Source organism: Lissotriton vulgaris, chromosome 9 (genome assembly GCF_964263255.1).
Source record: "Lissotriton vulgaris chromosome 9, aLisVul1.2, whole genome shotgun sequence".
NCBI classification, from domain to species: Eukaryota; Metazoa; Chordata; class Amphibia; order Caudata; family Salamandridae; genus Lissotriton; species Lissotriton vulgaris.
The window spans coordinates 85027617-85045055 of NC_141697.1; positions in this window are offsets into that span (position 1 = coordinate 85027617).

Sequence of the window (17439 nt, forward strand, 5' to 3'; positions counted from 1 at the left end):
ACTTTTACCAGAAAGGACATCCATATTACATCCAATGGAATTGTATTTTGATGTAACATGGTGAGCTGGAAGTCTGGATTGCTGCAGGTGGTGGCAGGAAGTCCCGCCTTAAATCCTAGTGCTTCCAGGTAGCACCAGGAAGTGTTTTCAAGTGTAAGATTCTTTTCAGCAGTACCTCTCAAGCAAATAAAATAAAAGCTCTCCTGTTTAAAACAATTTCCCTGGAGTTTCCAGGCCTAGGAGACAAAGACAGCCAGCGTGGTGGTTGAAATGCCTCGTGGCATTCCAGGCTAGAGCATGGGGCTTTTTCAGGTGGCTACACTATCTTGCTAAATGAGAGTGAGGTGCAGCCTGTACGTTCACTTTACACGTCTGGATCATTGAGCACAACCCGCGCTTGAGTTATGCGGTTCAGCACACAGGCATGGCAGCGCCGCGCGCGCGCTGCTGGTGAGAGCACATGCCCCATCGCATAACATCACTGGCCTCCGGGAAGGTGGCTTTTACTGCACGGTTCATTGGGTGGGATGGAGAAGATGGAGAAACAAACGAGAAAGTGTGTGATTGAAAGTGACATATTCAAGCCCTGGTGTTTGTTTTCATCAGCAAGACAGCATGAACAGAAACGCACACAGACAGAATCTGACTGCAGGAAAGGGTCGCAGAGCTTCGTTGGCCTGTTTATGTTTAGTGCTTACAGATGTTTTGAGGACCCTATTAGCCCTTCATTTAGCGACAGTTGGAGAGTGTAATAAGTTGTTTTAATTGTGCAGTAAGTAGAGTACTGCAAATTAATTATGTTTGCCATGTCATAGGGTTTTAAGGCATTACAAATGCAATAATACCAATCAATCAATCAATCAATCAATCCATTTATAGAGCGCGCTACTCACCCGTGAGGGTCTCAAGGCACTGGAGGGAGGGGGGGGAGGTGTCGCTACTGCTCGAACAGCCAGGTCTTGAGGTGTCTCCTGAAGGTGAGATGGTCCTGGGTCAGTCGAAGGTGGGCGGGGAAAGAGTTCCATGTTTTGGCTGCCAGGTAGGAGAATGATCTTCCTCCGGTGGTGGATCTGCGGATCCGTGGGACGGTGGCGAGGGCGAGGCTGGCGGATCGGTGTGTGGAAGGTCAGGCGGTCGTTGAGGTATTCAGAACCTTGTCGTGGAGCGCTTTGTGTGCGTGGGTGAGGAGCCTGAACGTGATCCTCTCGCTGACGGGGAGCCAGTGTAGGTTTCTCAGGTGGGCGGATATGTGGCTGTGGCGGGGGATGTCGAGGATGAGTCGTGCGGAGAAGTTTTGTATGTGCTGAAGTTGTTTCTGAAGTTTGTCACGCAGAGGTTGACACCAGCAAAGAGCTTGATAGTGTCTTAAAGTGTGAAAAACATGCAAAAGTGCTGTTTCCGCAAGTGTATGTCCTGAATACTTACTGGTAATCTTCATTACTCTTAGTCCAAGTCTTCCTTGTCAGAGTCAAGCATGAGGATGTAACAAGCACTGCTCAGATCGTTGTCGTCACAATCGAATCTTAAATAGAAAAGGACCCCACAAAAAGAAGAGAATTCCTTAACCACAGAGATAGACATCATCTACCCACAGCTGTGTCCAAGTGATAGAATTGACAGCAAAGGAATTTGCAGGGCATGAAACATCATACAGGATATATACAGAGATTGAAATATGAGAACTCTGAACTTCATGGCCGGACTGGGAACCAAAATCGGCCCTTGCACTGTGCTCGGCCGGCCCCCGGGGGGTTGGAAGTGCGGCTAAGCTGTTTGCCAGGGCAGGTTTCGGCCGATTTTGTTACAGGGGCCGATTTTGCAGCCATGCTGCAAAAACGGCCCCTGTAACAAAAACAGGCTCCAAGGGCCCAAAATCGGCCCCCACCCGGGGGACTAACCGGGCAAACGCCCGGTGCCCGCTACGGCAAGTCCGGCCATGCTGAACTTGGCCTACCGAGCAATGCGGTTCACGAAAACTAATTATCCACACAACAGAGTTTGGCTTCGATAGCAAGAAAGAAGTGATGACTTAGGGCCAGATGTAGGCCGCCCAATACCGGTCGGTAACGTCAAAAATTACCGAATTTCGGCCATTACCGACCGGTATTGGGCTTTCGAGATGTAGGTGGAATTTTTTGTAGGATTCAGTATTTTACCGAATCGGTAATTTAAGGATTCGGTAAAATACCGAGTTCTTAACATACCGATTCGGTAAATTACCAAATCCAGGATGTAGGAAGCACTTAAGTTAGTGCATTACTCAGTTAAGGATTTGTTATTTACCACCAACTAGAAGTTGGTGGTAAATAATGAAAACCTTTGAAAAAACATTTTTTTTGCTTTTCCAACAGTGCCATGTTACAGACATACATGCCCTTAGGGCATGTATGTCTGCAAAATGTGCACCCATACCCAATTGAGGGGTGCAACAGGGTGTTAAAGTGACACCCTGCCACCCTACAATGTTTCCCCGTTTTACCGAATCGGTATTTACCGATTCAATAATTGCCATTCATTCCTATGGGCCTCCAGGCCCATAGGAATGAATGGCAATTACCGAATCGGTAAATACCGATTCGGTAATTACCGAAACTTACCGATTCAGTAATTTTTACAGAAAAATTACCTACATCCCATTTACCTGTTCTTAAATACCGAATCGGTATGATTCGGTATTTAAGAGTCTGTAAACTGGGATTACCTACATCTGGCCTTATGTGCGCCCAAAAAAATACTTATTCACAAAAGATCAGGAAGAGGCAAGGAGGTCCTTTCAAAGAAAACCAGACCTACAGACACCACTGTAGATCCATTGTAGGTATAAATGTTCTGAACGCAGTTTTTTGAGCGTGTGGATGTTGAGGTCAATCTCTCCATCCCCCCTAGAGGTCAACCCAACCCTTTGCACTGGATGTTAAGGAAGACCCAGACATAGAGGAGAAAGGGGTAATGAGGGGGCGAGAGAGAAACACGCTCCTGCAGGCTGCTATTCGGGGAAACTCGGACTGGATTGTCTCTCAACACCAAACTATGAATGTCAAGGTCTTCCCCTGTGAGTGAGAGAACACAAAAAACTACAAGTTTGATACGATAGTATAGGAATTAGTCTTAAGGGCAGCAGAGCTGGAGACTTAACTTGTGCTATTAGAGAGGGCACCATAACTAGCCCCCAGCACACTGCAAACCTCCCCCAGGAACAAAGAAAGAATGACTATGCTGCACAGGGAGAGAGAGGAGGCCTGGACAAGGAGTGAAAATAACAAAAGGGTAACAAAGCAGGTAACCAAAGCAGCAAGTAAAAAAACTAGAGGACCAAAGAGAAGCAAACAGGGGAGAAAACATCAAGGAATTGAACAAGTCGAATGTGAACTGAAATGAGTCATACATAAAAACCAAAGCACTCTCAAGCGTATTTGAACAGGAACTGTAATGGTCAGACAGTACGGACTTAATATTTATTTTAATACAAATGTAATAATGGGATCTGTCTATAGTAAGGAGCACAAATTGGCATACAACTTAGCTCTGGGACAATACAAGGAGGCCATTATAAAAGCCAAAGTGGACTACTTTACAACAAAAATTGGGGAGGCGAAAAACTCCTCTAAGGAGCTTTTTCAATCAGTCCAAGCCCTATCTAAGCTGCAGCAGGCCAATCAGTTCAGGCTTGATCAAGCCTTCTGTAACAAGATGGCTAACTTCTTTCAAACCAAGTTGCACCTAATCCACAATGACCTGCTCCACACAGCTCATGATGCTGCCTTTCTTAATAGGCTGCCCACCGAGGAGAATACCACTCAGAGTCAATTAACACGTTTTTTGACCCTTACACAAGAGAAAGTGAATATCCTCCTCTTAACAACTAAGTCAGGATCACCCAACTACCCCTGTCCCCCTCCATTTTACACTGAGTCTCAGAAAGGATCAGCTCGCATTTAACTCCCCTCCTAAACAAGGTAGGTGAGTTGGGAATTTTTCCCTGTACCTGTAAAAAAGCTTGTATGAAGCTTTTTTACAGGTACGTAGGAAGCGGCCGCTCCAATTGCCCCTGCCTGACTGCCATAGCGCTTTGCTGAGCTGGAAACCGGTATCGTAGCGCTATTCACCTGCCTGCTTCTGCCGCTTTGCTTTGCCTGCCTTTGCTAGCGCCTGGAAAACGTGCACTTTGGGAACTTTGAATATTATTCTGCTAGCGTGCACTTCGTGTTCTCTGTTACCCTGGTTCTGCATTTGCAGCTAGCGCGCAGATTGTATTGCTTGAGGTTTGAGGTTTGTAGAAGTATTTTGTGTTTGTGCCGATACCTTTGCCCTCAGCGTCCCTCCTCCCTGTGCCCCAACCTCGCCCAGGCTCAGTTTCGTTTTTCCCCACCATTTTGTTTGTTGTGCCTGAAGCAGCACATCCAGCCCGCCCCCCGCCTCCCAGCCGCCCCTCCCTCGCTCCGCCCTCCCCACTATCCGCTTATGACAGTCACACCCGCGTGCAGCGTCCACGCGCAGCGACCGCGCCCCATTCGCGCCGAAGGTGCGCCAAAGGTAAGCCCGTCTACGCCCGTCCGCGCCTGGACCGCGCCTAGGGCCAGACCCCCTGCCCCTCGCGCCGCCCAGCCCTCCCGCATTACCTACGATGCCACCACCCTCCTAGCCCTTAACCCCGGCCGCTCCCCCAACTGCGTCCAAGCCGCTCCTGGACACACCCATGGACCTTTCTCCTGCTACTCCTGCAAATTCAGCGGCACCGACTACTACTCCGCTACGACCACTCCACAGACTCCCGACCCCAACCACCTACAATGCATCCTTCTCAACACCCGATCGGTCCACAGACACGCCATTGACCTATGGAATCTACTAGACACCATCTCTCCAGACGTCGCCTTCCTAACAGAAACATGGATGAACGCTTCCTCCGCCCCAGACATCACCATTGCCATCCCTGAAGACTATAAGATCACACGCAAGGACCGTACCGGCCACACAGGAGGAGGAATCGCTATCGTCCATAAGAAATCAATCCGCATCTCAACCAGCTCTGACGCCAACCTCGCCAACTCCGAACACCTTCACTTCCAAATCCACATCGACCCCAAGACCACACTCAGAGGCACCCTCCTCTACAGACCACCAGGACCCCGCGCAAAATTCAGTGAAGACATCACGGACTTCATCACTCCACACGCGCTCCCCTCCAAAGATTACATCCTTCTGGGAGACCTCAACTTTCACCTTGAAAAGAACAACAACCGCAACACCACCACCCTCTTGGACAACCTCGCCAACCTCAGACTTAAACAACTAGTCACTTCCCCCACCCACATCGCAGGTCACACACTCGACCCCATCTTCACCTCCAGCAATCATGTCTCCTTCAGCCACACTACGGATCTCCTCTGGACTGACCACAACTGCGTTCACTTCACCTACAACAAGCCGAAACCCACCAACCACCTCCAACCAACTCTGCAAAGAAACTGGAACAAAATCACCACCGACCAGATCTCCGCATCGCTCCTTCTAAACACCCCAGCCCACTCTTCTAACCCAAACCAAGCCGCCGCCAACCTCACCCTATGGTTATCCAACACCGCCGACACCTTAGCTCCACTGAAAAAACGTCAAAGCAAACCTGGCAGCAAGAAGGCCTCATGGTTCAACGATGATCTTAAGAAGTCCAAGAAACTCTGCCGCTCCCTTGAGAAGGCCTGGAAAAAAGACCCAACCACTAGCACCAAGGACGCCTTCAAAAACGCCACCCGCACACACCACCAACTAATCCGAAAGGCCAAGAAAACAGCATTCACGGATCGACTCGACAACAACGCCCACAACAGCAAGGAACTTTTCAACATCGTCAAGGAATTTTCCAATCCCTCGGCCAACTCCAACGACATCACCCCCTCTCAAGCCCTCTGCGACTCCCTAGCCTCATTCTTCCACAACAAGATTGCAGACATCCACAACAGCTTCGACCACCAACCCGGAGACCAACGCACCCAACCATTTGCTGAACATTCTCCCCCCGTGAACACCCTTAACGACTGGAATCCAATCTCCACTGAGGACACCATCCGCCTGATGAATTCCATCCACTCAGGATCCCCCACAGACCCATGTCCTCACCACATCTTCAACAAAGCAGACTCCGTCATAGCACCGCACCTCCGAGACGTCATCAACTGCTCCTTCAACTCCGCCACCTTCCCGGAAGACTGGAAACACGCTGAACTCACCGCCCTTCTGAAAAAACCCACAGCGGACCCCACCGAACTCAAAAATTACCGCCCCATTTCGCTCCTTCCATTCCCGGCCAAAGTAATCGAGAAAGCTGTCAACAACCAGCTCGCTGCTTTCCTCGAAGCCAACAAATCCCTCGACTCCTCACAGTCCGGCTTCCGAACAAAACACAGCACTGAGACCGCCCTCATCGCAGCAACAGACGACATTCGAACTCTACTGGACAATGGAGACACAGTCGCCCTCATCCTCCTCGACCTCTCTGCAGCATTCGACACAGTCTGCCACAGCACCCTTTTACAACGCCTCAATAACATCGGAATACAAGGTAAAGCACTTGAATGGATCACCTCGTTCCTCACCGGAAGAACCCAGAGAGTCCGCCTCCCACCATTCAAGTCCGAGGCCACTGAAGTCATCTGTGGCGTACCACAAGGATCCTCACTCAGCCCCACCCTCTTCAACGTATACATGAGCCCCCTCGCGGCCATCGCCCGCCAACACAACCTCAACATCATCTCCTACGCGGATGACACTCAACTAATCCTTTCTCTCACCAATGACCCCAGCACCGCCAAAACTAACCTACACGAAGGAATGAAAGAAGTTGCCGAATGGATGAAACAAAGCCGTCTGAAACTGAACTCAGACAAAACAGAAGTCCTCATCTTAGGTACATCCCCCTCTGCATGGGACGACTCTTGGTGGCCGGAAGCCCTTGGAAAAGCACCCATCCCGACTGACCACGCACGGAACCTAGGCGTCATCCTGGATTCTTCACTCTCAATGAACAGACAAGTCAGCGCCGTATCCTCATCCTGCTTCAACATTCTTCGCATGCTCAAAAAAACATTTCGCTGGATCCCCACCGAAACCAGAAAAACAGTCACCCATGCTCTGGTCACGAGCCGACTGGACTACGGAAACACCCTCTACGCAGGTACTACCGCTAAACTCCAGAAGAAACTCCAACGAATCCAAAACGCCTCAGCCAGGATCATATTAGACATCCCGCGCAACAAACACATCTCTGGTCACCTGAAAGACCTCCACTGGCTACCCGTCAATAAGAGAATCACTTTCCAACTGCTAACCCACGCACACAAATCACTCTACGACATCGGACCGGAATGCCTCAACTCACGACTGTCCTTCTACACCCCCTCCCGCCAACTACGTTCTTCCAACCAAGCCCTCGCCAATGTACCTCGCATCAACAAGACCACCATGGGAGGCAGATCCTTCTCATACCTGGCTGCTAAAACATGGAACTCACTCCCCGCTCACCTTCGCCTTACCCAGAACCACCTAGCATTCAGAAAGCAACTTAAAACATGGATATTTGACAAGTAATCCTCCTCCCATTCCTAAGCGCCTTGAGACCCTCTGGGTATGTAGTGCGCTATATAAATTCTCTGACTTGACTTGACTTGACTTGTATTAGGTCAATCCTCAAAAAGCCTGCCCTGGACCCGACTGAGGTAATAAAATCAACCGATTTCTTGCTTGCCAATAGCAGCAACAATTCTTGAAAAATCAGTAAACAGGGAGTTAACTCAGAACTTGACTCCAACAATCTGTTAGACTCCAGTGAGCATGGCTTTCGATCATGCCATTCTACAGAGTCGGCTTTGATAATGGCTACAGAGGCGATTCACAGACAAGTGGATGGGAGGGCAGGGCCGTCCTTATCCTTCTAGACCTATCAGCAGTAGGCGTGGGCGGAAAATCCGTTCCGCTCGCGGATTTTGCGGATTTTCGGGAAATCCGCAATCCGCGAGATTTGCGAATTTCCCGCAAAATCCGCAAATCCGCGAGCAGCGGATTTTGCTCGCACTGCTCGCACTGTTCGCGTGAGTTCGCGCCCCGCGAATAAGTGCAAAATTGCAGAAATACGATCTTAGCAAAACTGAAAGTAACTACTTACCAGGTTCAAAAGTTCAGGCTCATCATTAGTAGCCATTTCCTGGAGTGCTTCCTGAGGGGCCCCTCCAGAGTTCAGTTGCCAGTTGAAACTAGTATGTGACCCTGCTCTGAACCTCAGAATAGTTACACATATGCCACAAAGGTCCTGAATTACAGCTAAGGGAGACAAGCAGGAGCCAGGCTGGAAGTTAAAATCCATTAATCAGCCCCTAATTCATTATTGTCAGTTGGGGCAGGGCAGGTGTTGTAACTAATTTTGCAACAATGAAAGCACTTAGCAAGTGCAAAAGATCACTAATCAGGGCGCACTAAGGAAGCAGGTGCCAGCTAAAAAAATATTCTGTGACACATGAATCAGCCCCAAATTAATTCAGGTCACTTGAGGCAGGGAAGGTGTGCTTTGCTTTGCCGAAAATAATGTACACTGGACAACCAGAGGGTGTGGTGATGAAACAGAGGGTGGCATGGGTGGGCCAGAGGGTGGCATGAGTAGTCAGAGAGTGGCAGTGGTGACAGAGAGTGGCAGTGATGAAGAAGAGTGTCCCAAACAGGCTGGACACGTAGAAACAAAGAGTTCGCGAAACTTGCGACCCGACAGGTAAGTTCGCAATTTGCGAAAGTGTACAAAACCCTCGCGAACTGGCAGAAACACGGGCGAACACAAAAAAAAAAAAAATCCGCAAATTCGCGGGAATTCGCGGATTTTGCGGATTGCGAATCCGCAAATCCGCAAAATTCGCGAACGCGAGATCCGCAAAATTCGCTCATGCTTAATCAGCAGCATTTGACCGCGTGAATCACAAGGTGCTAATGTGGCGGCTGAAAGCTGAGGGGATTGGGGGGAAGACCCTGGCCCTCTTCGCCTCCTTTGTAGTTTGTAGGGAGCAGAGCATACACTGGGACAATCTGCAATCTGACAGTTTCCATCTCCTATGCGTGGTGCCGCAGGGATCTACCCTATCACCGACTCTATCCAACATCTATGTCACTCCACTGGCCAGAATAATCAGAGAGCATGGTTTCACTTTGGTCTCGTATGCGGATGACTCTCAGCTTATTATATCGGTATCTAAACATCTGGAGGCTCCTGCCATCAGCTTCCATACTTGTCTGACCAAAGTCATGAGCTGGATGAGCCCAAACTTTCTTAAAATTAAAACCAAGAAAACGAAGGTTATGGAATTTGGCAAGGGCCTTACCCTGTGGAATCAAACATGGTGGCCAACAGAGGTGGGTGAGCATCCCCATCTGACAACAAAGGCCAGGAATTTAGGAGTGATCTTTGACAGCCAACAAAATGTTGCAGGCCAGATAAACCGCCTAACGTCCTCCTGCTTCTTTTTACTGAAAATCTTACGTAAGATTTTCCCCTTTATTCCTCAGGAACCCAGGAAAACTGTGGTAGTAGCTTTTATCCTCTCTAAAATAGAGTACTGCAATGCACTCTTTTTGGGCATTGACAAGGCGCATATGTTTAAATTGCAGTCCTGACAAAATGTAGCTGCGCGATTGGTATTAAACATCCTTAAAGGCCATTCTACCTCTGCTGGTATAAGAACATTTCATTGGCTCTCCATCCAGCAGCGAGTGGAATTCAAGGCCCTCTGTCTGGTTCATAAGGCTCTATACGGAAGGAGGTGCTGGTGACATCCAAAAATTGTTCTTATGGTACTCGTCCACGAGAAATCTTTGATCCACAAACGCTGGTCTCGTACAAATCTCCAAAATAATCACAGCAAGATGGGGAGGCAGGAGTCTATCCCACTGTGCAGCTACACTGTGGAACAAGATGCCCATTTCTATGAGGCTGCAGCCAAACAGGCAGCATTTTAAGAAATTGTTTAAAACCTGGTTGTTCCCTCTAAATTAAGTTGCAGGAACTAATAGAGCGATACCAAAGGGGATGATAGACGGAGCGCTTGAGCAAATCAAACACTCACCCCCAGTCAACTGATCGGGTTTAATCCATCATCATTCTTTAGCTCACTCCACCACCCCAGTTCAGACATGGCCATATGCAAATCAGTCTGACCCTGTGCCTCATGGGAACAGTCCAGCCTGAACTACCAAGCCATGTCTTCCCTGGACCGGAAACAAGCATCCTGGAACCGGTTTCGGGTTCATAATGCTCCTACACTAGCTGGTTAGAAACAGCAGGGAATATGCTTGCTCGTAAAAAAAAAAATTCTACCTCACCAGACGGCTGCCTTCCGCTCCGTGGTATTCACAGGCACTCGGGGAACAAAAATTGGCATGTAAACATCTGGAGAGAAGGTGGAGAACAGAGTACAAGGATACTGATAAGGAGGAGTATAAAAGTGGTCTTTCCATTTAAAAACAGCAGGTTCATCAGGCAAAGCTTCTGTTCTTTTCCATGAAGATTAATAGAGCAACCAACTCAGCTAGGGAACTGTTTAATACAGTTACCAGCCTGGCCAAACCAGTGGTGATTACAGCTATGCCTAGTCAGGATTTATGTGAAAAATTGGCTAGTTTTTTTATGGATGCTATTTTCTCCACTTTTTCCAATGCTAAGGCTAAGAACATTGCAACCCAAACGGGTGACCGACAGATAGAGAAGCAGGTGTTACTGGACAAATTTTCTCCATTGTCAGTTACAGAAACTGGTAAACTTCTCAGGCAGGTGAAATCCGGGTCCCTCTCGGACCCATGTCCGATTGCTTTATTAAAGTTAGCGGCAGAGCCAGTATCTCGAGTTTTGGCACCCATTTTCAATTTAATGTATTCAGAGGGATATTTCCTGTTAGACTGGAAAAAAACATCTATTCTGCCCCTTCTGAAGAAACCTAATCTTGATACAAAAGACCCTAACAATTATAGAACAATATCAAGACTTCCGGTACCTGCTAAAATTATTGAGAGAAATCTGAATATGAAACTTAGCCAATTTCTGGATTCCACTTAAGCCTTGGACCAAACACAGTATGGCTTTCGAAGGGGCCAAAGAACTGAAGCTGCTCTTTTGAAATCAACAGAAGAGGTACGGACTATTCTAGCTCTTGGTGGCAAAGCTGCCCTGATCCTGTTAGTTCTCTCTGCAGTATTCGATACTATCCATCAAGTTTTGTTGTTGGACCGGCTGCAGGAGATTGGTGTACAAGGTTCGGCTTGGAGTCTCTTAAGATCATTTCTTTCAAACCAGAGTCAGCTGGTGACGTTGGGGGAATTTGCATCGAAACCTTTGTCAGTACCATGTGGGGTCCCTCAGGGGTCCTCACTGAGTCTGACACTATTTAATATATATGTGTCCTCTCTGGCGCCCCTTATTCAGTCATTTGGGTCTAGTCTGACCAGTTATGCGGATGATACCCAAATCGTGGTGTCTCTTTTACCAGCTGAGTCAAAAAGCACGTGAGTTCATTTTAAAGACTGTATGAATGCAATGGGGACATGGATGGCCCAAAACTGCCTTAAGTTAAACTTCAGTAAGACGGAGGTGGTATGTTTTGGGAATGATCCTAATTTCTGGACTGCAGAATGGTGGCCAGACACCCCCGGCCCTCTTCCCGCACCCAATAGGAAGGTTAAAAACCTCGGTGTATGGGTAGATCAGAAGCTCAATTTCAAAGATCAGGTTAATTCAGTGGCCTCTGCTACGTCTTTCGCTCTTAGGTCCGGTGAGAAAATATTGCCTTTGTTACTGATTGAATGTCGTAAAACAGTGATCACAGCTCTCACTATGTCAAGGCTGGACTACTGTAATAGTCTGTACTTTAATATTCAGGAAGGTGTAATGCAGAAGCTGTAGAAAATCTTACAGCGAGTAAGAATAGCCTGGGGTACTCTTGAGCATGAACTATGCTGTTACTGTCCCCAATGCATTTCGCACAAAGTGCGCTTCCTCAGGGGGTCTGTAAGTGAATAGAAATAAAACATGTATGTAATCTAACTGTCGTCCAGGAGCAAGGCAATGCAAGTATAAACAAACCTATTGGTGGGGCGAACATAAATCATACAGTGAACTAATGAAAGTGCTGAGAAGAGATGTTTAAACGAGTGCTCCACGTGCATGTCCATTAACCATGGAAAATATGTGAATGGGTTTGTATAATCAAAAAGTTCGTAAACGTGAAGAAAACGGAAAATAATCTATGCGTGTCACCAGAGTATTGAAAGAAACCAAGAGATAAGAAGATAATGGTAAAGTAATAAAAAAAGTGCTCAGATATTCACTTACAGACCCCCTGAGGAAGCGCATTTTGTGCGAAATGCATTGGGGATTGTAGACAATGTGGATGATTGACATACTGTCTATGGAAAATCATTTTTGGAATATACGTTGTGGTGACCTTGTCATATGAATTCAATATGATGAAAATAATAAACTGTTGAAGTAACTGCAAACTTCTATGGAGTAAAGAATATATTTTACTTTGGATTTCACTTTTGGATTAACTGCGTGCAACAGTAACAGCATAGTTCATGCTCAAGAGTACCCCAGGTTATTCTTACTCGCTGTAAGATTTTCTACATATTTGGTCATAGCACCTCAGGATCCAGGAGGTGAACACCTGGAGTACCTACAAGATTTAACGATTGGTTTAAATTTCAAGTACCTTTCATATACAATTGGAGTGCAGCTGTATTCATTTCTGTGGTAATGCAGAAGCTGCAACTCTTGCAGAATGCATCTGCTTGACTGGTGTCGGGCATCCCTAAATATGCTCCTATTGCGAAAGAAATTCGAAAACTTCGCTGGCTGCCAGTTGGGAAGCGTATCATGTTCAAGGCAATGTGTCTGGCCAACAAGGCACTTTACGGAGCAGGGTCAGCCTATTTAAAAGAACGACTGTACTAGTACACCCCAAGTAGATCACTACGTTCATCTGATGCTAAACTGGTTTGTGTGCCATTTGTTAATAAGGCCACTTGGGGTAGAAAAAGCTTTGTGGCAAATGCAGCCAAAGCGTGGAACAAGTTCCCCTAAAGCTTAGAGATATACCAAGCCTTATGGCCTTTCAAAAAGCTTTAAAAACCGGGCTGTTTACTGACTAGTTCACTAATTAGTATCTCACTGGTTTAACCCTCAGGCAAGATTTCACATAGCGCCAGGACACATACGGGTAACAGCAAATGCTATAATGATAATAATAATAAAAATAACCCCCATCAGCCAGGCTATCTTGAATCCAGTGGCAAAGCAAGCAAGGGACCCACGTCTGGGCATACCCTGCCAACTGAGGGCGAACAAAGCGATACCGAAGGGGATGATGGGTGGAGCGCTTGAGCAAATCAAACACTCACCCCCAGTCAACTGATCTGGGTTTAATCCTTCATCATTCTTTAGCTCACTCTACCACCCCAGTTCAGACATGGCCATATGCAAATCAGTCTGACCCTGTGCCTCATGGGAACAGTACAGCCCGAACTACCAAGCCATGTCTTACCTGGACCGGAAACAAGCATCCTGGGACTGGTTCCGGGTACATAACCCTCATCTGCCTGGCTATCTTGAATCCAGTGGCAAAGTGAGCAAGGGACCCACGTCTGGGCATACCCTGCCAACTTAGGGCAAACAAAGCAATACCAAAGGGGATGATGGATGGAGCGCTTGAGCAAATCAAACACTCACCTCCAGTCAACTGATCTGGGTTTAATCCATCATCAGTCTTTAGCTCACTACCCAAGCCATTTATTTAGCATGTATCTTTACTCTCTTTCTCGGGCCTTGCATTATAAACAATGAAACTCTCATTGTGTGTGCTTATGCAACCATATATACACTGAATATAAAAACCAATCTTCCAAATGAAGATCGTGAGAACGTTTTCATTCATTCAGTCAATATATGGCATTCCAATACATAAACTGAGTCTAGTGGCGCACACAACCTGAAGTATACACGTTAGGTAGAATTTTTAGACATACACGTCGTAGAATAATGTTCTCACTTGCTTTATGCCATTTATTTACTCGCGTTTATCATTTCACACTCTCCGGTTCAATTTTATCAAGAGATCTCTTTATAATCTTCGGCACTTTACTACATGACGACACAGCCTATAAGATCAGGATAACAGCATTAAGTTATATGGTCTTTGTAGTCATCTACCATTGCGTATTACGCATTAAGATTCATGTTCTTTTAAGAACTCTAAGTAATTGAATGAAGCTGCGAAAGCAACGGTTTAGCATCGTTCATTCACATGTGTTTATTATTTCGTGTTCTCTGTTTCAACATAATCATGAGATTTCATTATAGTTTGGTAAATCTTGGCACCATGCAATATGACGGTACGGTTTATTAGATCAGGTGATCAGTATTAAGCATTGTGATCCTGGTAGTCATTTACTATCTCGAACTAGGTATTACGATTCATGATGCTTTAAGAACTCTGACTTTCTTAATTACGCTGATTACGTTATTGAGTGAATCCGCAAAAGTAACGACAGTCGAACTAGATTTCTCCTGCGAATGCTGCAGCGTTTCTTATAGTAAGTGTTCTTCAGATGCTTATTAAACATACAAGAAGCTTTTCTTTACAACTTTCACTACAGTTGCAGCGGGTTTGTAATAGATTCTTTTTTTAAACAGCATGCACGCGTTTATCGCGTAAGCGTTTGCTATTTGAGGTTTTCCTTCACAACAGGAGTAGCGCGTTTGAAATGTATTATTTTGTTGTAAACCGCATGTACGCGTTCATTGCATAAGCATCTACTATCTCTGAAACATTTTATCCTACACGATGATACATTATAACTAGAGCTCCCGGTTTTATGGTATTTATTTTTTTAACATTTCCGTCTGTATTTATCCATATTTATTTTTTGGCCTTCTTATTGGTATTTAACCACATTTATTTTGTGTTTTGTGAATATATGGAGTCTTAAAATGGTATATTTCTACATGTATTGAACTGATTAACATGCACTCATTGTATGCTGCCTGTCGTGTTTTAGCAAATTAAGCAGCCAAATGTAGTAAAACACTACACGTACAGGAAAAATCAGCAGTATAGTACAACCATATGTTAGCATACACCTGCATTTAGGGAAATCTCAACCTTTTTTTACCTTCCCATGCTGTCTATCTGCTCAGCTGTTGTCATGGAAAATACGAAAAACAGCATGGAGAGTCACCAAAAAGAAGCACTTGTTTCCATATTTTTCCGCTTTTAAACATAAATACAGACAAGAAACACATTGTTTTCTGTCTGTATTTATCTGTAAAAATCAGTAAAAACGGAAAACTGGGAGCCTTAATTATAACCTTTTTGCTTTTCACCGTGGAGATTGCTCCCGCATACAGGGAGCTTTTAGTAATACACAACAGGATACACGCCGAGTAGTACAAACAGCAGGGATTTGCTTGGTAAAACATAAACGATGTTAGTCGGGCTCAGTTACGCAATGATTTATCTTGCTGAAATGTACTAATTTGCATTTGTTTCATGAATAAGTGAAAATATGTATTGGTTGGGGTTAAACACACAATGTGTTTTCTTTGATTACATTTATCTTGCAGAATTCATAAACATGTATATGTTATGATTAATGAAGGACTGTTACTGGTTTGGGTTATTAATGTCTTTATTTTTAGACCCCTGAGGAAGGGTCGAGTAGGACTCGAAATGCATTGGGTGTACGAGCTTCTGCAAATGAATGTCTTCTGCATCTGAGAAATATAAGATGCTAGAAGAGTATGTATACAAGGATTACATCAAGAATACAAATTCTGGATAAGAAAACAACAAAGACTTATGTGAATATATATGTTTTGGATATTTTCTGGCTATGAACAAGAGGAGAAACACTATGTTTCAATATAAAAGTGCTTGCATCCAAGGGAAAGGATTTCCTGACCCACATAGCTTTGGTGCAATAATTGTTACCACTACTACTCCACGTTCTATTGTGTGAACTGAAATCAATAGCGAACAGACACAACAACCGCTGTTGCTACACAAGGGAACTCTATACAGGGAGGTTTAAATACCTGTCCTACCACTACTGACCTGAAAGTGTGCCTGATTGTGCTGGTGATATAGTGGTTGGTTTTATGCACATGAGACTGGTAAATTTCGTTTTTACAGGAACAGGTGCAAATTTGCCATTGTTATGTGTGCTATATCTGCTAAGTAACAGTCTTCTACATCCATAAGGTGGCTTGTAGCCTACCCAAAGGACCCCACCCTACTCATTTATAGTTCCACCTATCAGGTGTGGGTTTAGGTATGGACGGTTTGTTTAAATCTTTTATCTTAGACAGGCCAAGATAAGATGTCTGTTGAACAGTTTCATTTAAAAACTTTATTTGTTCTTAGATGATGCAGGCTCTACATAAGGCTTCTAAACCTTGCACCTGCCAGATGTATGACGTTACAGCGCATACTTTTACCACGCATACATTACAACGCGGTATTTACAACGCATATCGTTACAGGTGCTGGATAGTGGTAAGTATAATTTTATATTCCAACTCCAGTCCCCGTGGACACTAGGGAAGGTGTTGGATATAAAATTATACTTATTCCCTATCCTAGAGCGCCCCCCAGCGCAATGCGTTGTAATGGTATGCGTGGTAATGCCTGCGTTGTAGTGGTAGTGCGTGGTAAAAACTTGCCAGTCTTTTGTGCCCCAGACAGTTTTTGTCTTGATGCTGTCTTTCCAAAAGTCAAAACCGAATGTGGACAGTTGATCATAAAAGGCTGCAGAATAAATTTGCTTAGTATTAGTCAACATACTTTTCATTCCTGTCTTATTAACATTTTAAAAGTAAAATGTTTCTGGATTTGTGACATTAAAGCCTGAGAAGTATGGAAATTTTTCATAACATGTTTTAGAGCTACCCTTTGGTGGCGTTGGACAATGTTCCCATTGATTATAAGTTAAAACATTTCTAGGGTTTGCAGATTTGTGCAAATAATGATGACCAAAATGATTAAACCAATAAATTTCGTCATAATTTGATGAACCTTCTAAGTATTCATGTTTTGCAAACTTTGCGGACATTTCTAAGTCTGCCATCATGTTATTAACAGTCTCAAAGTCCCAATCATCAGAAAATGTGCTGGGTGAAACAAAATCACTCAAGGAAACCTTAAATTGGTGTAGAATCTTCAACAGCTCTACCGGACCATAAATGTCATAATAATTCTGTCCCATGCTATACCACCAGGTAGAGGAACGGCTGTGATGTTCACTGACGACAGGTCTCTTTGTTCACAATGAGATGATTAGTGTGGCTAAAGGAGCAAGTTGATGTTCTTACTTGCTGTGTCCATTTTACTATATTCTCCCTCTATCAGCTTTCCCAAACTT